Source organism: Garra rufa, chromosome 23 (genome assembly GCF_049309525.1).
Source record: "Garra rufa chromosome 23, GarRuf1.0, whole genome shotgun sequence".
Lineage (NCBI taxonomy): Eukaryota > Metazoa > Chordata > Actinopteri > Cypriniformes > Cyprinidae > Garra > Garra rufa.
The window spans coordinates 7,905,418-7,926,043 of record NC_133383.1 but is presented as its reverse complement, the minus strand read 5'-3'; positions in this window follow the sequence as shown (position 1 = coordinate 7,926,043).

Below are 20,626 nucleotides of genomic sequence, written 5' to 3'. Positions count from 1 at the left end.
AACCCTGTTAAAAACCCTGTCTCACAGAAACGTATCCAGGTTAAATTTAGGCAAAAAAAAAAAAAAAAAAAAGGAAAAATATAAATATTTTTACATAAAGAAAATGATATATATATATATATATATATATATAATATATATATATATATATATATATATATATATATTTTTTTTTTTTTTTTTTTTTAAGTTTTAGCTATTAGTTTTTTGTTGTTGTTGTTATTTTAGTACTTAAATTAGAAAATGAGAAAGTTTGCCTTGGGAACTAACTCAAATAATTGTGTGTGTATATATATATATATATAAATTAAAAATAAATAAAAAAAATTTAGTTCAGTTCATTTTTATTTAATAACCCTGTCTCACAGAAACATATCCTGGTTAAATTTCATCCACAAATTTAAAAGAAGGAAAATAATAATTAATATTTTACATAAAGAAAATTTGCTCTTTTTTTTTTTGTTTTGCAATTGTGACATTAGTTTCAGGACTGCATTTTTATTATCTTAACATATTTGGATGTTTTAATTTTAATATTGGATTTCTAATTTGCTCAATTATTCTCAGTGATAATTAATTAAATTCTTATTACAGTACCACAGTAAACTTTAATTTGCGATAATTTACTCAAATTATTATAAATATATAGATTATTACAATTGCATTACACCGTTATATGAATATCATTATCAATATCATTTCATTAATATCATAAATAATTTTGCATTACAGTAATAAATGTTTTTTGGCAATATACAAATGAAAATCGAGACATACGGTAAAATATATATATTCCCTCTTTCTTTTGAATTTGGGATGAATATGGCTGGTTCTTGACATGTTTCCAGAGATCTATCCAAACATGACTCTTGACTCATGATTTTCTTGTACTGTAGACTGACTAATTATAGCATGCATCATTTCTGCAGCATTGCTTTGAACATACTGTCATAATCAGCATGAATGTAAAGTTTGCATTCACATGCATCTTCTGCAATGGGATACACTGGGAAAGAGGACACTAGCGGTCACATGACTCTTACGGAACATATCCCTGGTCACCATGTGGTAATGGGAGGGCCCTGCTGGTCTGTCCTGGTATGTGTGTCGACCAGTCCCAGAGAGACACCGAACCTCCAGCTGAAACCAAAGATAACAAACATTTGCCCACGCAGTGGCCGTCTTAACACGGATGGGTGAAAACCTATAACCCTGTTGCGGGGCTTTTGGGAAATGGCAGGTAAAACAAACTCACCTGAGATTTCCCGGAACTGTCCGATAAGTTGACGCTGATCTGAAAACACCAGCACTGGATGGGCTGGATTTGGACTGGTCACAACCTGTGTATACAGACAGACAATTTAAACAAACTCGCATGGAATATAAAGAAACGCAATTATCTGTCTCCACAGCAGAAGTTCCAGTAAAACGCGTCTGAAGCGGTTATGGGGGAGGCTCAAGCGCTCTGGCAACGAAACCTGCGTCTCGTTGGCCTCACGCTCCCGCCGCTCAGCACTAGGAGTGGCGTGTGGCACCGGTGGCAAGGCCTAATGACAGAGCAGCCGAGCCAGAGAGATCTTGTGGGAACACCATGTCCGGCACACCCAGGAGGGGCTCCAACATTGTGACACATTTATAGGGAAGCAGTTCCCAACACAAACCTTTTGTTGTTTTTGTTGTCGGCGGCGCAATCGAGCGGCAATACTTCACTCACCCCTGCGCTTCAATCCCTCGACTTATCGCTCAAAGGCTTTTTGTTTTGTTACGGCAGGATGGATGGTGCACAAAAACCCCACATGTTCGAGTTATTATCCTAACAAGTTAGCTGACAGATTTGCATGTGTGTTTCTGCTCTAGTCGCCACAGAAAAAAAAGGTTGCATAAGAGACTCCGGCTAGTTTTATTCAAAAAAGCCCTGAGGTTTGTGGCTTTTTTTGGTCTTTTGGCTTTCCATAGAGGTGCCTCTGTGTAGGAGAACAACCGTGCCGTTTCCCCGACACGCCGTGGCGTGAGCTGACTTCAGCCTGTCAGGGCCTCGAGCCGCCACACAAAGTCTCACTGTGTGTTTTAAAAGCAGACTCCATGGAGCAATGCAGAAACAATGAGCACCGTTGGCCTTGTTTACATTTCTGACCTCTAAAAAATGAGGGAAATGCTATTGATACTGCGTAAAAACAAAAGTATCGAAACGAGAAGCATGCAGAAGCATACGGCGTGCAAGTGTCGGTTTGCGGGGGTTGGGAGAAGAACGGAGTTCTGAGAAGTTCGACCTCCAAACATAATATTTTTGAAAGATCTCTGCGCACACATCTGGTTCTTTTCAAGGACGACTTATTGGTAGTACCGTAGCTTATTTTTCTTCACCCTGCACCTCTCCTACGGTGCTCTTCCAAGCATATCCCAGCGGCCCGGCTGAAAATGCTAATGTTCCCGCCACTTAGTCAAGTCAGGCTCTTGGGAAGTGTTCTGAGGATGGGCCTCTCAGCTCTTTCCTCCACAGGATGAAGTGATGATATCTGAGGGCAGATCAATGAGACATTAATGCAGAAACTACATTGCTGATTCAATATAAATATTAGCCTCTAGAGAGTTCGCATTAACAGCTCATCCATTTCCTCTACTTTATATGAACTGGTTTTGACATTTGGGTCATTCTATAATACAAAGACAAAATGTGTTAAATATTTTGTCTTCTTTATATATTTATTACTACCGAAACAAGTCATCATTGTTTCGGTAGTGACAAAAGGGAACACATAATCCTTATATTTGGGGGGAAATAAACCAAATTTTAGTACAGTTATGCAATTTGTTTTGCATTTAAGTATGTTTTAGCATGAGTTAAAATTCTGTAACACGATGTGGTCGCTACCAAAGCTTTACTGTCACTACCGAAAATGTGCTGTCACTACCAAATCATGGGATGCTTTGTCAAAAATTAAGTATACTGAATTATAAACTAAGATGTTATGGTAGTTTTTGGTTCAATGTATATTCAAACTAATGAATTCTTAACTTTGAAATCAGTATGATCAACGTTTTGCCTTTCACAAAGAAAAATTGCATTCAAATTACAACAAATTTCAGATGAAAATTTATTAATTATTATGGATTTACTTCTGAAAAAAAAATATATACATTTGCAATCTAGATGTAGGAAAAATCTTAATAGGTCAATATAACCCTTATTATTAAATTATTATTTCGATAGATGACAAATTTGGAGAGAGAACAAATATTCCAAAACTTTCTGAAAATACAATATGAGAATTAACTGCACAATTACTAGAATCGTATATGTTGGATGTTGCATGTTTCTTTTTTTTAAAGACAATTTAAGTCGTTTCCAACTCTGACTTTAGGCCAATTCTGTATACCCATATACACTTCCATTCAAAAGTTTGGTGTCAGTAATATTATTTATTATTTTTGAAATAAGTCTCCTATACTCAAGGCTGCATTTATTTGATCAAAAGCACAGTAAATTGTGAAATATTATTACAATTTTAAATAACGGTTTTCTAATTTAATATATTTTAAAATGCAATTTATTCCTGTGTTGTAAAGCTGAATTTTCAGCATCATTACTCTAGTCTTCAGAAATCATTCTAATATGCTGATTTGCTGCTAAAAAAAAACAGTTATGCTTTCTATTATTTTGTGAAAATTGCTTTAAAAAAAGCAACATAATTTAATTTAGCCTTAGATACTTAACAACTCACCACATTATTTACCTGAAACAGTCTTTCAAATCTCAGAAAAACTCCTATCATGCTAGACAAGACTGCTGATTCATAGAATGACCTATTTCTTGTTGCTGTCATGCAACCAATGTGGTGAACAAATAAACTCCAACAAATAAAAGGCACAAACATTGAGCCCGGCGTCTACCATTACCTAGAAGTGCCTCATTCTTGGTTCTCAATAGCTTTTTGTTCAAAGTTCATTTGGAGACATCAGCTGAATACTCATATTCATGGCATAAAATGATGCACTGTCAGTTGGGCCCATCATTTTCAGAGGCCAGACAACTTGTGCTTTTCTTTCCTTTCTACATGTTTGCACAGCCCGAAATTACGGAACCGCCGCTAACAGGATGTGTGCGTTCCTGAGGTACTTTGTGAGTATTCCGATTGCATCACATGTCCTGGATTTCATGGGTTTTTCACGGTACATTTACTGTGTCATTTATAAAAGCCGCTCTCTACTAATATGCTAAATACAACTGTGCTGAAAGAGCATACGTGCCAGATCGTAATTTGATTCGAATTAAATTTTTCTAATGGCATCCTCCAGAAAGTGCAAAGTAAACATTCGCTCGTTCTCGTCACTTTTCCGCCAAGTGCTTTTGACAGGATAATAAACATCTGGACAGTGTACATCATATGAAGCACACACAATTCTTTCTTCAGTGCTGAGTAAACTGTGGCCTAAAGTAAGTCCGCCGAGAACCCGCCAGGTAATCAAAACAAATACAACACATTTTCTATAACAAACAGAGCCTTATCTTTTCCGCCTCGTGGATACCATTTCATTTCATGCGGAAAATCTTAAAATTGAAGAGAATTTGCATCAGCCTCAATCAAATTCAAACACTGTCTTTAAGACATACTGCAGGGAAAATGGATTTTCATTGGTCTTAATTAGCACACAAGACAACTTTTTTAGGAAATGACTGTGAATTAAGGTTGTATGGAGGAATTGGGGGGTGTGGGACACTACGTGACGTCTGGCCATCCTGCAGTGGAGCCATTACTCGGGGCCTGAGGGATCACAGCTAGGGGTCGCGGCCCCTGATGACCCTTGGATGATGGGCAGAACTCCATCCATGAGGCCGCATGACAGCAGGAAGTACTAGCTAATGTGGTTCTGATTAGAGGCCTTATCTCCAGCCCCCGATTAATGGTTCAATTATCTGACGGGAAGAAACGCACCTCAGACTTGAGCGTTAAAGGAACAGTTCCCACGAAAAATGACAATTCTGTCACCATTTCCAAAGCTGTGTGAATTTCATTCATAAAAATATTTTTTAACAATATTGTGACTTCTTTTTTGTATAAAATATTAGAGTAAATGACCTCCAGGACAACATAAAAGAATCCTAAAAATTAATACATACGGAAATGATCAACCAGGATTTTCTTCTGAATTTCACCATTGATGTTCCACTGAAAAAAATAAGTAATACAGTTTTGAGTTAATTTTGTTCATTATAAACCATTCCTTTAAAATAGTTTACATTTTATTCAAAAACCTGATTCACCAGACAAATTTAATAATGAAGATGAGTTATTCAAATAGAAATTATTTTGACAATTACTGAGCACATATTAATAAAACCAGAGCAGAAAAAAAAATTGACAATTATTGAACATATATTAACAAATCAGAGTGACCAAATACAAATGACAAATTGTACATTTAAGTGTTTTATTGTAAAATTACATTAAATGTTCCATTAGATCTAAAAAGTGTGTTTTTACAGCAATTCCATAGGAGAACCATTTTTGGCTCCCCAAAGAACCTTTCAGTAAAAAGGTTTTCCAAAGGTTCCACTGATGTTGAAAGTTCTTCATGGAACCATCAATGCCAGTTTAAGAGTGAACATCATAGAAGAACCACTTTGGGTTCTGCAAAGAACCTTTCAGCAGTTCTTTAAACCATTTTTTTCTTGGAATGAAAAACATCTAAAGAATCTTATTCCACTATAAAGAACATTCCAGCCAATGGAATGGTTCCATGGATGTTAGAAATTATTTTGACAATTACTGAACACATATGAATAAAACCAGAGCAGAAAATAATCTGACAATTATTGAAAATATATTAACAAATCAGAGTGACCAAATACAAATTACACTCTGTTGGAAAATTGTACATTTAACAGTATTTTATTGTAAAATTACATGAAATTAGATTAGACTAGATTAGATCTATTACAAATTTTAGAGTAACTAAACTTACTGTTAACCAATTAACAGGTTTTTATAGAAGTATTTAGTATTCTTATTGTCATATTTGTCACATACAATTTATTCGGAAGTCAAAAGCATCTGGATAGTTGAAGGTTAGTGACTGCCAACATTAGAGGGACCACCTCATTTTGAATCATACAGTCTTTTAAGTGTAAAACATGCTAGCATTTGTCAAAATCTATTTTGTACCTCTACGACAATAACACCAAGTGCTAATCTTCGGCAAGCAGCTTTTGCACAGAATCTGTGATAATGGTGCATGATGGAAACTGGCAGGCACTAATATCTCTGCACTTAGGAGCTTGTCTTTGCTGTTCAGTGGATTGAGTTACTGTGAAAGCCATGATGGAGTGTAAAGTAATCTCCTGCTGTGGAGCTGCCGCGCATGCCTGGAGTCCGTCGCATGTTTCTGAGATTCCTTATCTGCCATGAGGGGGGCTTCACCTGCTGCGCTAAGATGCCCTGGAGACTTTAACACGGCTCACCAGCATTTCCCAGACACCACTCAACCTCTAACAAACATATTTCTTGACATACAATCTGAAAAATATTTTTTATTGGCACTGATGGTTCCATGAAGAACTTTCACCATCAGTGAAACCTTTGGAAAAATATTTCTTCACACGAAAAAAAAAAAAAAAGTTACTTTTACGAACTTTTAACTGAAAAGTGCTTTGGGGAACCAAAAAAGGTTCTTCACTCTTAAAAATAAAGGTTCTTTATTGGCATTGATGGTTCCATGAAGAACCTTGAACATCTATGGAATCTTTCAAATGCAGAAAAGGTTCTTTATAATCGAAAATAGTTCTTTAGATCTTCAAAATGGATCATCTAATGGATCTTCTATGGCATCACTCCAAAAACACCCTTTTGGAACATTTATTTTTAAGAGTGGAATGGCATCGCTGCTAAAAATACACTTTTTGGAACCCTATTTTTAAGATTGGCATCTTTGGTTCCATGAAGAGCTTTTAACATCTATGGAACCTTTCCACTGGCTGAAAGGTTTTTATAGTGGAATTAGGTTCTTTAGATGTTCTTCAAACTAAGAAAAAAATGGTTCTTTTAAGAACCGTTCACTAAAAGGTTCTTTGCAGAACCCAAAATGGTTGTTCTATGGTGTTCACTCTTAAATTGCCATTGATGGCTCCATGAAGAACCTTAAACATCAATGAAACTTTGGAAGATTCTTTAGATTGTTAAAAATATCTTCACACTAAGACAAAATGGTTAATTTAAGAACTTTTTACTGATAAGTTCTTTGGGGAACCAAAAATGGTTCTTCTATGGCACCGCTGTGAAAACAACATTTCGGAACCTTTATTTTTAAGAGTGACTGGCATCTTTGGTTCCATGAAGAACCTTTAACATCCATGGAACCATTCTATTGGCCGAAAGGTTCTTTATAGTGGAATAAGGTTCTTTAGATGTTCTTCACACCAAGAAAAAATGGTTATTTTAAGAACTGCTCACTGAAAGGTTCTTTGCAGAACCCAAAATGGTTCTTCTATGATGTTCGCATTTAAATTGGCATTGATAGTTGCACGAAGAACCTTCAACATCAATGAAACCTTTGGAAGATTCTTTAGATTTTAAAAATGTCTTCACACTAAGAAAAATGTATTCTTTTAAGAACTTTTTACTGATAAGTTCTTTGGGGAACCAAAAATGGTTCTTTTATGGCACCGCTGTGAAAACAACATTTCGGAACCTTTATTCTTAAGAGTGATTGCATCTTTGGTTCCATGAAGAACCTTTAACATCCATGGAACCATTCTATTGGTCAAAAGGTTCTTTATAGTGGAATAAGGTTCTTTAGATGTTCTTCACACCAAGAAAAATGGTTGTTTAAAGAACTGCTCACTGAAAGGTTCTTTGCAGAACCCAAAGTGGTTCTTCTATCATGTTAACTAATAAATTGGCATTAATGGTTCCACGAAGAACCTTCAACATCAGTGTAACCCTTGGAAGGTTCTTTAGATTATTAAAAATGTCTTCACACTAAGAAAAATGTATTCTTTTAAGAACATTACACTGAAAGGTTCTTTGGGGAACCAAAAATGTTCTTCTATGGCATTGCTGAGAAAACACACTTTTGGAACCTTTATTTTTAAAGTGCGTTATTTATTGGCACTGTTGGTTCCATGAAGAACCTCTTAACATCATGGAACCTGTCCATTGGCTGAAAGGTTCTCACTGAAACATCCTTTGTAGAAACTAAAGTGGTTCTTCTATGGTGTTCACTCTTAAATTGGCATTTATGATTCCATGATAAATCTTCAACATCAATGGAACCTTTCAAATTCACAGAAAGGTTCTTTGGGGAACCAAAATGGTTCTTCTCTGGCTTTGCTGCAAAAACACACTTTTGGAACCTTTATTATTAGGATTAGCATCTTTGGTTCCATGAAGAACCTTTAACATGGATGCTTTCCTCAGCTGAAAGGTTCTTTAGATGTTCTTCACACTATGAAGAAATGGTTTTTAAGAACTGCTCACTGAAAGGTTCTTTGCAGAACCCAAAGTGGTTCTTCTATGGTGTTCACTCTTAAAAATAAAGGTTCTTTATTGACATCTGTCATTCTATTAAGAACCTTTACTGTCTATGAAAACTTTTCTTTGCACAAAAGTTTCTTTATAATGGAAAAGTATTCTTCAAATGTTAAAATGTTCTTCACAATATTAAAAAAACGGTTTCGTTTACTGAAAGTTGCTTTGAAAGTCTTCGAAGAACCCAAAATAGTTCTTCATAGCCCCTTTTGGAACCTTTTTTTTTGTTGTTGTGAAAATTCCATTTTGGAACTTTAAAAGTTTGAGGGGAAACAATTTCTTTAAAGAACTGATCGCTGAAAGGTTTCTTGTGGAACCAAAAATGGTTCTTCTCCTTCTGGAACCTTCATTTTTAGTGTACTGTAAATATTTGATGAAATATGCATCCAAAGATTTATTTTAAAAAGAATAATGCTGCAAATCCTGTCAAAATTTTCTAAATGTTCGTCTTTGGAACTTCTCCACAACATCTGTTGAACAAAAATCACATTTCACCTACATCATACTGAAACATAAGGTACGTATGGTTTACTTCGCTCCTGTATGAGTCTCAGTTTCAAAAGAGGAAGGATTTTTTTCCACCACAATTCAAAGAAGCAGCGCACAAACGCATGGAGCCGTGCCACGGTGTGGAAAAGACGCATGTCCAGCCTCATGCTTCACGTCAGGGCCTCCGCCAAAGCAAACTGTGGTCGGAAGAATCCTTTAATAGTGCCCGATCTGTGTCACCTGAGACTGGAATCATCCGAAGCTAAGAAACCACACAGCCACAGTCATCGACGTGGATATTTGAAGCAGCCCGAGCCTCTCTAATGAACGTCTCCCACCGCAGACCACTCCGAACGGCCCCCGCTGCATCGTAATCTGCCCTACTTTCATATTTAGACGTCTGTGCTCCGGACAGGTCACAATCTAGACGGCTAAGACAAATGCACAGTGGTTTTTCTCACAGATTCTTAGATTACAACTTGCAGTTTCCTCTATTTATCTCCATCATGACTGTTCATATGACAGCCAAGCACATGAAAACGACTCACGTCGAAGGGAACGGTGACAGAATTTTCCAACTGTGTGACTGATGCAATCTAACGGTGACAAAGTCTGTCCAGAACATTTCGATCCACAGGATACTAAGTGCTAGTGTTTGTCTTGATAACAGAATTTGGTAGTTAAAGCAGTATTGATACCAGTCAAATTTCAGTTATTGGTAAAATAATAGGATATTAAAGCCATTTATCGGGTCATTTACTCACCTCATATCGTTCCAACGCTTGATTTTCTTTTTTGATGATTTTCTTTTTTCTGTGTAACACAAAACAAGACATTTTGAACAAACATGATTTATGACCCTGGACCACAAAACCAGTTTTAAGTACCATATTGTAGCAGTAGCAAAAAATACATTGTATGGGTCAAATGATCAATTTTTCATTCATGCCAAAAATCATTAGGATATTAAGTGAAGATCATGTTCCATGGAGATATTTTGTACATTTCCTACTGTAAATATATCAAAGCTTAATTTTTGATTAGTAATATGCATTGCTAAGAACTTCATTTGGACAACTTTAAAGGCGATTTTCTCAATATTTAGATTTTTTTGGACTCTCAAATTTTCAAATATGTGTGTCTCTGCCAAACATTGTCCTATCCTAATTCATACAGGCTACTATTATAGTTGTTATTAATATTTTAAATTCACTTTTAAGAATTTCAAATATAATTTTATTACACTTTTAGCCATTTTGTTATATGCATTTTGTAATTTGTATTAGTTTATTTTAAATATGACTTTTTACATTAAATGTACATTATGTAAGTTTTAGTTCATTTATTTTATTTGCAGTTAGTAATTTTAGTTTCAAATAAAAATAGAAATGCTGTCTTAACTAAATGAAATAAGTTTACATTTTTCATCTATTATTCATAATTTATTTCAGCTTTATTTATATTAACAAAACTGTTTAATAGTTTTAGTTAACGATTTTTAACGGTTTTAGTACATGATAAAAATGATGACAGATTTTTCCATTTTCAACTATCCATCTGCACGCTGTTTTATTTAAAAAAAAAAGATAAAATTCTCATGTTTAACTATCCATTTGCACACCCCTTTATTTAAAAAAAAATACTAATTAATATTATTAATATTAAATATTAACAAACATGGGAGAACTTTTAGATAACTTGTTTGAAAATATTTGTTATTTTGCAATAATTTAAATAAGTATTGTTGGTAATTTTCCTCTCTAAATGACTGGATTAATTAATGGATTAATGATGGATTAATTCTGCACCAATTCTGCACCAATATTACAATTCTGGGAAATACTGATAAGCAGATAATTTTTTAATAACTGATAAATAGTTTATATTAAAATTCTATATTATTTAGTACTTTAAAAAATACATTAAAATCTAATTTATATATAATATCTGACAATATTGTACCGATATTTTATGCTTATAATCATCACACATATTATACAAGCCACAGAAAGTTGTGCTTTTTCAGATCTGCCAAGAAAAAGGAAGTTGTCATGTGGCATTTTCACCAAACCTCTGCTGCTTCCAGTTCAGACCAACTGTTGGCAAAAGGACAGACAGCACGCAGACGTGGAAAAGGCTGGTTAGCGTCACACAAGAGCGGGGCGTCCATTAGGAAGACCACACAGGGCTCCAGACACTTCTCCAGTGAGATAGACACTATCAGAGTGAGTGACAGGTGCTCGTTTTTCGTCCCATCTCGTTCTCTGATAGTGCAGATGAACAAGCCTCCCGACACGTTCCAACTGTTTATCATCCGACGGCTTGATTTCCTCTTACAGAGAACAGATGGCTTCTTTAACGGCTCTGCACTCGCCTGTTTCGTCTTTAGTTCTCAGTATATCTCAGCACAGACGTTTTCGTGAGATCTGTGCCAGTGCTAGATTCATCCTACGAAAGCAAAAATTGGGAAATTAGCACTTTCAGTACTGTTAGAAATACATATTGATGCAACAGTGGTGGGACAGAATATATAAAGCAGTTTATATCAAGGGTGTAGAATTTAGTAGGGATCCTATGCACATGTCCCTACCAATATCCAGCGACTACTGAATTGCCCTAACCATAATTTTAATCAAACAATTAAATACGTGTGTATGTAACCATTGTTGTAATTTCGGCTGCATCTGAAATAGGTCATACAACTGAAATTACCAGAGAAGTTAAAGTAATATGCTAGACTCCAATATGCTTCTCCAATTTGCTCTTTTTACATGGACTATCACTCTATAGACTAATATATACTGATAAATGTAACACTTCAGTGATATGAGATGACTGGATGGTTTCAACTGATTTCCTGTTGAACTGCAGTGGTCAAACTCTTTAAAAATATAGTGAATTAAGCTACAAACTCAATCATAATGTATAATGTTTCCATCTAACATGCATTTTGAGCTGCAGCTCATCATATTAATGGAGTTTTTTCACTTGTTAGCAGTAAATTGGTTAACTTACCTGAATATGTTAGTAGATTTGTGTTGAATGTTGTCTTTGGAATGTAAATATAGATATTTTATTTGTAAACATCACTTTTTTTTTTTGCTTATTCGATTATTGTCATAAAACTAACTAAGCCAGTAGTAGTACTGACAGTGTCTTGGCTGAAGACGTGAGAAGCGGAGAAACTGACAAGTGAGTCATTTATGCTGGAAGCGCTCTGATTGATTCACACTCGTGACTTTCATCATTCAGTTCAAGCAATTCACTAGCATAAAATCTGAACAAAAGAGCATTTCATTTCCGAATGTCGATATCGCTCGTAATGATTTTAAAAAAGCACGTATAGTGATGGGTAAAACGGAGCTTTTCGAAACTCTGAATCAACCACTGCGTTGCAAAATGACTCACTGTTTCGAAGCACTTCAGTCGGACCGTGTATCATGAATCATTTGATTCAGGTCGGGACTATAGGTGCGGGTTTGCCAATTCAGATCAGGACTTCAGAGCGTGTATAGCGAATCACTTGATTTAGTTTGGAACTTTGGAGCGGGTTTGTGAATCTTTTGATTCAGATCGGAAGTTCGTAGCGGGTTTGCGAATCGATCCGTGCTCCAAAGTCCCGGTCTGAAATTATAGTTCGTGAATCATTATTCAGATCAGGACTACGGAGTGTGGATAGTGAATCAATTGATTTAGATCAGAATTTCGAAGCGAGTTCACGAATCATTAGACTTAGATTGAACGGAGTGTGTATCGCAAATCATTTGATTCAGATCGGAACTTCGGAGTGGGTTTGTGAATCTTTTGATTTAGATCAGAAGTTCGTAGCAGGTTTGCTAATGAACCCATGCTCCAAAGTCCCGGTCTGAAATGATAGTTTGTAAATCATTATTCAGATCGGGACTACGGAGTGTGGATCGCAAATCATTTGATTTAGATCAGAATTTCAGAGCGAGTTCAGGAATCATTAGATTTAGATCGAACGGAGCGTGTATCACAAATCATTTGATTGAGATCGGAACTTCGGAGTGGGTTTGTGAATCTTTTGATTCAGACCGGAAGTTCGTAGTGGGTTTGCGAATCAATCCGTGCTCCAAAGTCCGGGTCTGAAATGATGGTTTGTGAATCATTATTCAGATCAGGACTACGGAGTGTGGATCGCAAATCATTTGATTTAGATCAGAATTTCAGAGCGAGTTCATGAATCATTAGATTTAGATCGAACTGAGCATGTATCACGAATCATTTGATTCAGATAGAAGCCTAGGAGTGGGTTTGTGAATCTTTTGATTCAGATCGGGGGTTCAGAGCAGGTTCGCAAAACATTAGATTTGGATTGAAACTTCAGAGCAGGTTCGCAAAACATTTCGCGAATTGAATGAATCACGTTCCATGCTTTAAAGGAGCATGATCGTAAATGATGGTTTTCAGATCAGAACTTCTGAGCGGGATCGCAAATCATTTTTTTCGAAATCCTGAACTGAAATAATGATGGACAAATCATCATTCAGATTGGGACTATGGAGTGCAGATCGTGTATCATCTGATTTGGAACTTCGGAGCAGGTTTGTGAATCATTTGATTTAGATCAGAACTTTGTGGATCATTTGATTTAGATGGAAACGTTAGAGCAGGTTTGAGAAACATTTCGCAAACTGAATAAATCACGTTCAGTGCTCCGAAGGATCACAATCTGAAATGATGGTTCACAAATCTTTTGATTCAGATTGGAACTTCGGAGCATGGAACATTGGAGTCATTATTCAGAACGGTACTTTGGTGCGGGTTCAGGAATCATTTGATTCAGAACGGGACTTCGGAGCGTGTATCGCAAATCATTTGATTTAGATCCGGACTTCTGAGCGCATATTGTGATTTTAAAAAAAATTATATTATAAAAGACTACATAACATCAAACCATATAATAAGTAAAATAGCCATGCTTTTATTAGAATAAAAGTGTAGTAACCATGTTTTTTTGTATAACCAGTTTTACTATCATACCATTGTTAATCTATGGTTTGTGTAGCAAAATCATTTTCACCTTAAGAGTACACATAAAATGAATATAGAGATACAGTTTTCACTGCTCAAAGATTACCAGAATTTTGGATAGTTTTCATATACTTGTCTAGATCAACTTGAATAAAGAAGAAAAGAGAGGCTTAGTGCCAGATTTTTGTTTATGTATGTGAGCTAGCAGGAAATACAAATTAATTGAGTTATATTTTCCTATATTCTCTATTATATTGAGAAGTCAAACAATCCAAAGCAAACGTCTTTAAAAAAGAAAGAAATGCCACTTAAATGAAATTAGGAACATTACAAAAAATTCCCTGGGTGCATTGTCAAACAAGTAAATGATATCTTCCTCAGAAGAGTGACAAAAACAACAACACACTTCAAATGTCTGACGATATATTGATATTAGCTGAAAGTATTTAATGTCAGAAGAATGATATAAGAGTCTAGCGGTAACTGTACCAAAAACATTCTGAATACACAACCCTGCAATTGACCAATCAAAATGAAATATTCCAGAGTGCCATGTAATAAAGCATAACATATGACAGACATTTTCCATTGTCATTATGTCAGCTGGCATTTGTCAAACTGCATTCACAGTCCCTCTGAAAGACTTAGGCGAATGCCAACGTCAGTCCATTATGAAGTTTATACTGGCCTCAGCTGTCTGCAGTGCATTCATGTAAGAATGCTTGCAAGTACAGGCTAGCATGTCAGCAATGTGAAGCAGGACTTTGAAGTGTCAGCCTGGGTCAACAGAAACAACAGGTACTGTAGTAACAATCCTCAGAAACAGGTGGTGCACTCATGTCTGAACCAATATGTGCTGGTGGCCATATGAAATGTTTCCGCTCAAGGACTTGATTGTTGTGATCAGTGGCGTTTGACCTGTTAATCAAAGCAGCATATGGTCTAATTTTTTTCTTTTTCTTTTTTTTTTTTACATTTTCTAGAAAAAATGAGTCACTTATGTGTTAAAAAACAGTGATATTTTAGTATCTTACAGAGTCATAGAGATACTATAGTTTTAATTAAGATTTTGAAAAAGTTTTTTATTTTTTATTTTAATGCGTGTTTGCTTTGTGACATTTTACAATATTTTGCACAGAACACCACGGTGGCTCAGAACTGTCAAAACACCTCTCAAAATGCTTATTACGGATGCAAAAAATGCAGAAAATTTAACCCAATCCAATTTCATTTTTATGACGGACAAAATGTGTAAGCATGACTGACAAAACATGAGGTCGTATTTATTTTTTAACGTGCAAAAATTTCAGATGAGCATTTCATACCCAGTATGCAAGGATCTTAACTATATAAGCAATAACAATATTGATGAACGCATTAGAAAGCCCCAAAAATACACTTTATCAGACCCTTCCCAAACAGACGCACAGATATGATTTGGCGTCTTTAAACACTGGAAACGGAGAGTGGAAAGCACTCCGTACATCTTTTGGAAAGCAGGCGACAGTCATTGGCATGTCAAAGGGCCAAGTGTTCACATATGGTCACATAGCTGAGCTAATGGCTGACAGGCCTCAGCAAGGGCATTAAAGTGACCCTGCCCCAGGACAACACACGTACGCGTGCACCAGTGCTCCATAAACAAGGATACAGAAATCTGTAAACATACAATTAGGCCATTAATGTTGCACAATAGACTGCTTCCTCTTACATTTACATTTGACATCCTGGCCACAGTAAAAAGACACTTAAAGGGATAGTTCATGCAAAAATGAAGATTCTGTTATTAATTACTACCCTCATGTTGTTCCAAACCTGTAAGACCTTCGTTCATCTTCAGAACACAAATTAAGATATTTTTGATGAAATCCGAGAGCTTTCTGATGCTGCATAGACATCAATGCAATTAAAACGTTCAAGGCGGGACATTGTTAAAATAGTCCATTTGACATCAGTGGTTCAAGTGTAATATTATGAAGCTACTAGAATAAAGATATTTTGCAATAAAGTCATTATTTTTGTTTTCTTTAAGCACAAAAGGTATTCTTGTAGCTTCGTTACATCATTACGGTTGAACTACTAATGTCGCATGGACAATTGTAACAATGTCCTTACTACCTTTCTAGGCCTTTTTGAACGTGGTAGTTGCATTGCCGTCTATGCAGGATCAGAAAGCTCTCGGATTTCATCAAAAATATCTTCATTTGTGTTCCGAAGATGAACAAAGGTCTTACAGGTTTGAAACAACATGAAGGTAAGTAATTAATGACAGAACTACCGCTTTAATGTTCAGTAACATTAGCAATTTGACTGCACTATCAGATAAATGCTAAACTCATTTGAGTTAAAAACGGCACATTTTCTATCTGCTTACAAAGAAGTTTGCATTATTGATTATATTATTTTCTTCATTACTATAAATGCGCTCTGAAAGGATCTCAACTTTATAAAGGTGAATTTACTATAGAAAGGTTCCTCTTTGCTCCACAGAACTTCCTGATTCAAATTACACAATCAAAAAGTCCAGAACTATATGAACTAAAGAAAACATCAATCTGACCTCTTACACACTGCAAAAAAAAAAAAAAAAAAAAAATATCTGTAGTATTTGTATGAAACAATTTTCACTCAGAAACTGCTCTTCATTTTACAATTACAAAAACAGCAACGATACATTCAATTTTATATGTGAAACTTAGAAAAACTAAAATAGTATTTTTTTTGTAAAATGTAATCTTTAAAATATTTAAAAACATTTTCTACAGTCTATTAAGTGAAGATCATATTCCATGAAAATATTTTGTAAATTTCCGACTGTAAATATTTCAAAACAATTTTTCATTAGTAATATGCATTGCTAAGAACTTCATTTGGACAACTTTAAAGGCGATTTTCTCTAATCCTTATTTAAAATAATTAAAAATCATTTTCTACAGTCTATTACTTTAAACTGCTAAAATGCAAGTACTGCTTATTACTTGACTGAATATTGATTTTCTTAATATTTAGATTTTTTTTGCACCCTCAGATTCCAGATTTTTTAAATATTGTTCTATCCTAACAAACATCAATGGAAAGCCTATTTATCAGCTTTAAAAAGAAATTTTAAAAAATTGACCCTGATGACTGGTTTTGTGGTATTAAAGTAAAAATGCTCAAAGTATTAAAGTATTTTTAAAAAAATCCAACTTGCATTTTTTTTCATTAAAAAAATACAAATAAATAAATAAATACATTTAAAGCTTGATTAGCTTAACCATTTTAGTGGAAATCAAACTGTTTTGTAAAAAAAAAAGAAAAAAAAAAAAAAAAAAAGTGGCTTGCAAAAGGTCCAAATAATGTCCCAACTTCGCAAACTGATTCTTCTGAACAAACAGTTTTACAGTGAATGATGTTCCCAACATGCTTGAAATAATTGTGTTAAATATTATTCAAAATCATCTTTGCTTCTGCATTTTACTGCCTTATTTTATACTGCTGCTGTCACTGTTTGTTAGCTTGCATAATGTTCATCTTTTTTATGAAGTATTATTAAAAAAATACAAGACGCACTGTGAAAAATCCCAGAGGACGTGGTCGGAAGCCAAAAGTGACATCTCTGCTGGCCAGGAGGATAGTGAGAGAGGTAAAAAAAAAAAAAAAAAAAAAATTTATCCAAGGATCACCACCAAGGCCATCCTGCAGCCAGTCCAACGGACACTGCACACCGCTGGGTTCCACGGACACAGAGGAGGACACCACTTCTCCAGATAAGGCACACAAAAGCCTGCTTGGCCTTTGCAAATGCTCATCTGGACAAAGAAGAAGACTTCTGCTCTTCTGTTTTATGGTCAGATGAAACAAAAATTTAATTGTTTGGCCACAATGATGTAGCCTTCATTTGACGTAAAAAAGGAGAAGCCTTCAACCCCAAGAACACCATCCCCACTGTCAAACATGGTGGTGGAAACCTAATGTTTTGGGGGTGTTTTTCAGTCGGTGGACCAGGGAACCTAATCACAGTAAACGGCACCATGAAAAAGGAGCAATACATCAAAATTCTCAACAACAACATCAGGCAGTCTGCAGAGAAACTTGGCCTTGAGCACCAGTGGACATTTCAGCATGACAACAACCCAAAACACACAGCAAAAGTGGTGAAGAAATGGTTAGCAGACAAAAACATTAACGTTTTAAGTCCTGACTTAAATCCAATTGAGAATCTGTGGAGGGAGCTAAAGATCAGGGTGATGGCAAGGAGACCCTCCAACCTGAAAGAGTTGGAGCTCATCGCTAAAGATGAATGGGCAAAAATACCAGTGGAGACATGCAAAAAGCTGATCAGCAATTATAGGAAGCGTTAGATTGCTGTAATAGCCAATAAAGGCTTTTCTATTGATTATTGAGAAGGGTATATATAAATAATTTTGGACATGCCACTTTTTGTTCAAATGTAAATAAAAGATGAGTAATATATATTTTTTTTTCACAGTGATGCCTCTTGTACCATCGTCTTATTATCTTCTGGGAGACATTTCTAATATAAAAAAAAAACTGGCTGGTTGAATAAAAGTAACTTTACGTCAGAATTTGCCAGGGGTATGAATAATTTTGGGCTTGACTGTACATGGTTGTATTTAGGCTACGGAATTGTGAGAATTACAAAAAGTGTAAGAATCATAGCTTTTGTTGGTCGCAGAGTTTATTTTCCGTAATATTCCAAAAGCCAGTGGAAAAATCCTATTGTTTTCTTGTTGAGGGAACCAGGGTGATCCAAACTTCTGGGTTGGCCTACAAAAAATGTGTCATCACTGCTGCAGTACTCTATATTCAGGAGGCAAATAATGCCCACGTTACGCAGATGGATTGGAAAATCAAACATAACGATGGAAGAACGAGGTTTGTAGCTTGATGTGTTCCTAAACAATCTTGTTGTTTAGCAACCCAACCAAAAGTTGAGCATTTTCAGTTGTTTCTTGAGTTTACACAAAACAAATGGACTGTAACAGGAGGCATATCATCTCAAATGTAGCAAAAGCTAACAAAGCTGTGGGAAACCCTTCACGTAGTTGACAGTGTGAGAAAGTTAGCGCACAGATTTGAAGCAGACAGCTTACAATGGACTTTATCTGTATTGAGTGTTTACGATAGATAAGTTTTGCCCTCAGTGACAGCCATCAGACGGCCAGAGCACATCTTGAGATTGTTAACAAATAGACTGCTTCAGACAGATAAGCTCAACATATTAGACGATTTGAATGTGCTATAGGAACGGCTTTGTTTGGTTTGAGTCCCAGGTGTGACCGTATCATAATCAGCTTGTGTCATCAGCTTGGCTGAACTAGTTTTTTGTCATCAGCATGCAATATTTGTTTTCTGTTTAACTGTTAACTATTTAAATCTCTATCACGGTAAGGGCAAGATTTGAATTATTCAAATAGGTTTGTACAGTATGCGTCGGTGATGGGTGAAGGACATAGAAAGGTTTTCATCGGAGATGGAACATTTTCATTTCGAGCCGCTGCGGCCTGACGTACAGTATTTTCTTTTGTTTTGCATGTTCCGCTCTAAAATTGGACGTCAAAGAATAAGTAATTATCCCTCTAAATTGAGCCATTTCGCATAATTATTTCTTGGAATGTAATGTTTTACTGAGCTACAAAGAACATTGAAACTTGCCGTTTTATAAGCCGTTTGTGTCGCATAATGGCTTTTCCCATCAGCTCCAGACTGCGCTGGTTAATTTGGGAAGAGGTCCTGTTCCCTCCCAGAGCACAATTTAATGAGGGATATCATCCAACTGAGAGAAGTCATGTTTATTTATATATTTCATATTTATTATTGTGCTTTTCTTTCAAGATTTATTGTTGTACACACTTAATAGAAATGAATAAAGAATGGAGGAAATTCGTGAAATTAAAAAAAAGCTTAAATTAATATATGCATGTCAATATATGCACAAAAAATTGTTTTGTATAATTTTTAATTGCAAAATAATTATTAAAATAAAGTAAATAGAAAATAAAAAATTGTTTTCATAACATTAGCATTTCATATATTTTTTTTTACTAAATATGATATTAAAATAAAAAATATTTAGAGAAAAGAAAATTTTAATGTTACTACAATTTCAAGATATTTTTTATTAAACTATTTTATTTAGTTTTTATATTTATATAATGTACACATTTATGGGTATGAAATAATTTTCTAATATTATTTAAATATACAAATAAATTATACATCATAAATAACATTATACATAAATTATATAATTTTTTAATTATTAAAATTTAAAAATACATATTTAGGAGTAAAAGAAAAACAAAAAAAGATATTTTTTTATTAAACTATTTTATTTAGTTTTTATATTTATATAATATACACATGTATGGGTATGGAATTATTTAAATATATAAATAAATTATACATCATAAACAACATTAAACAAATTATATATTTTTAATTAAAATTTTAAAACACATAAGAGAAAAGAAATAAAAAATAAAAAAGATATTTTGTATTCACATATTTTATTTAGTTTTTATATTTATATTAATTTACAGACACACACACAGGTATTGTTACAGAATTATTTATTAATATTTAAATATATAAATTATACATCAAACAACATA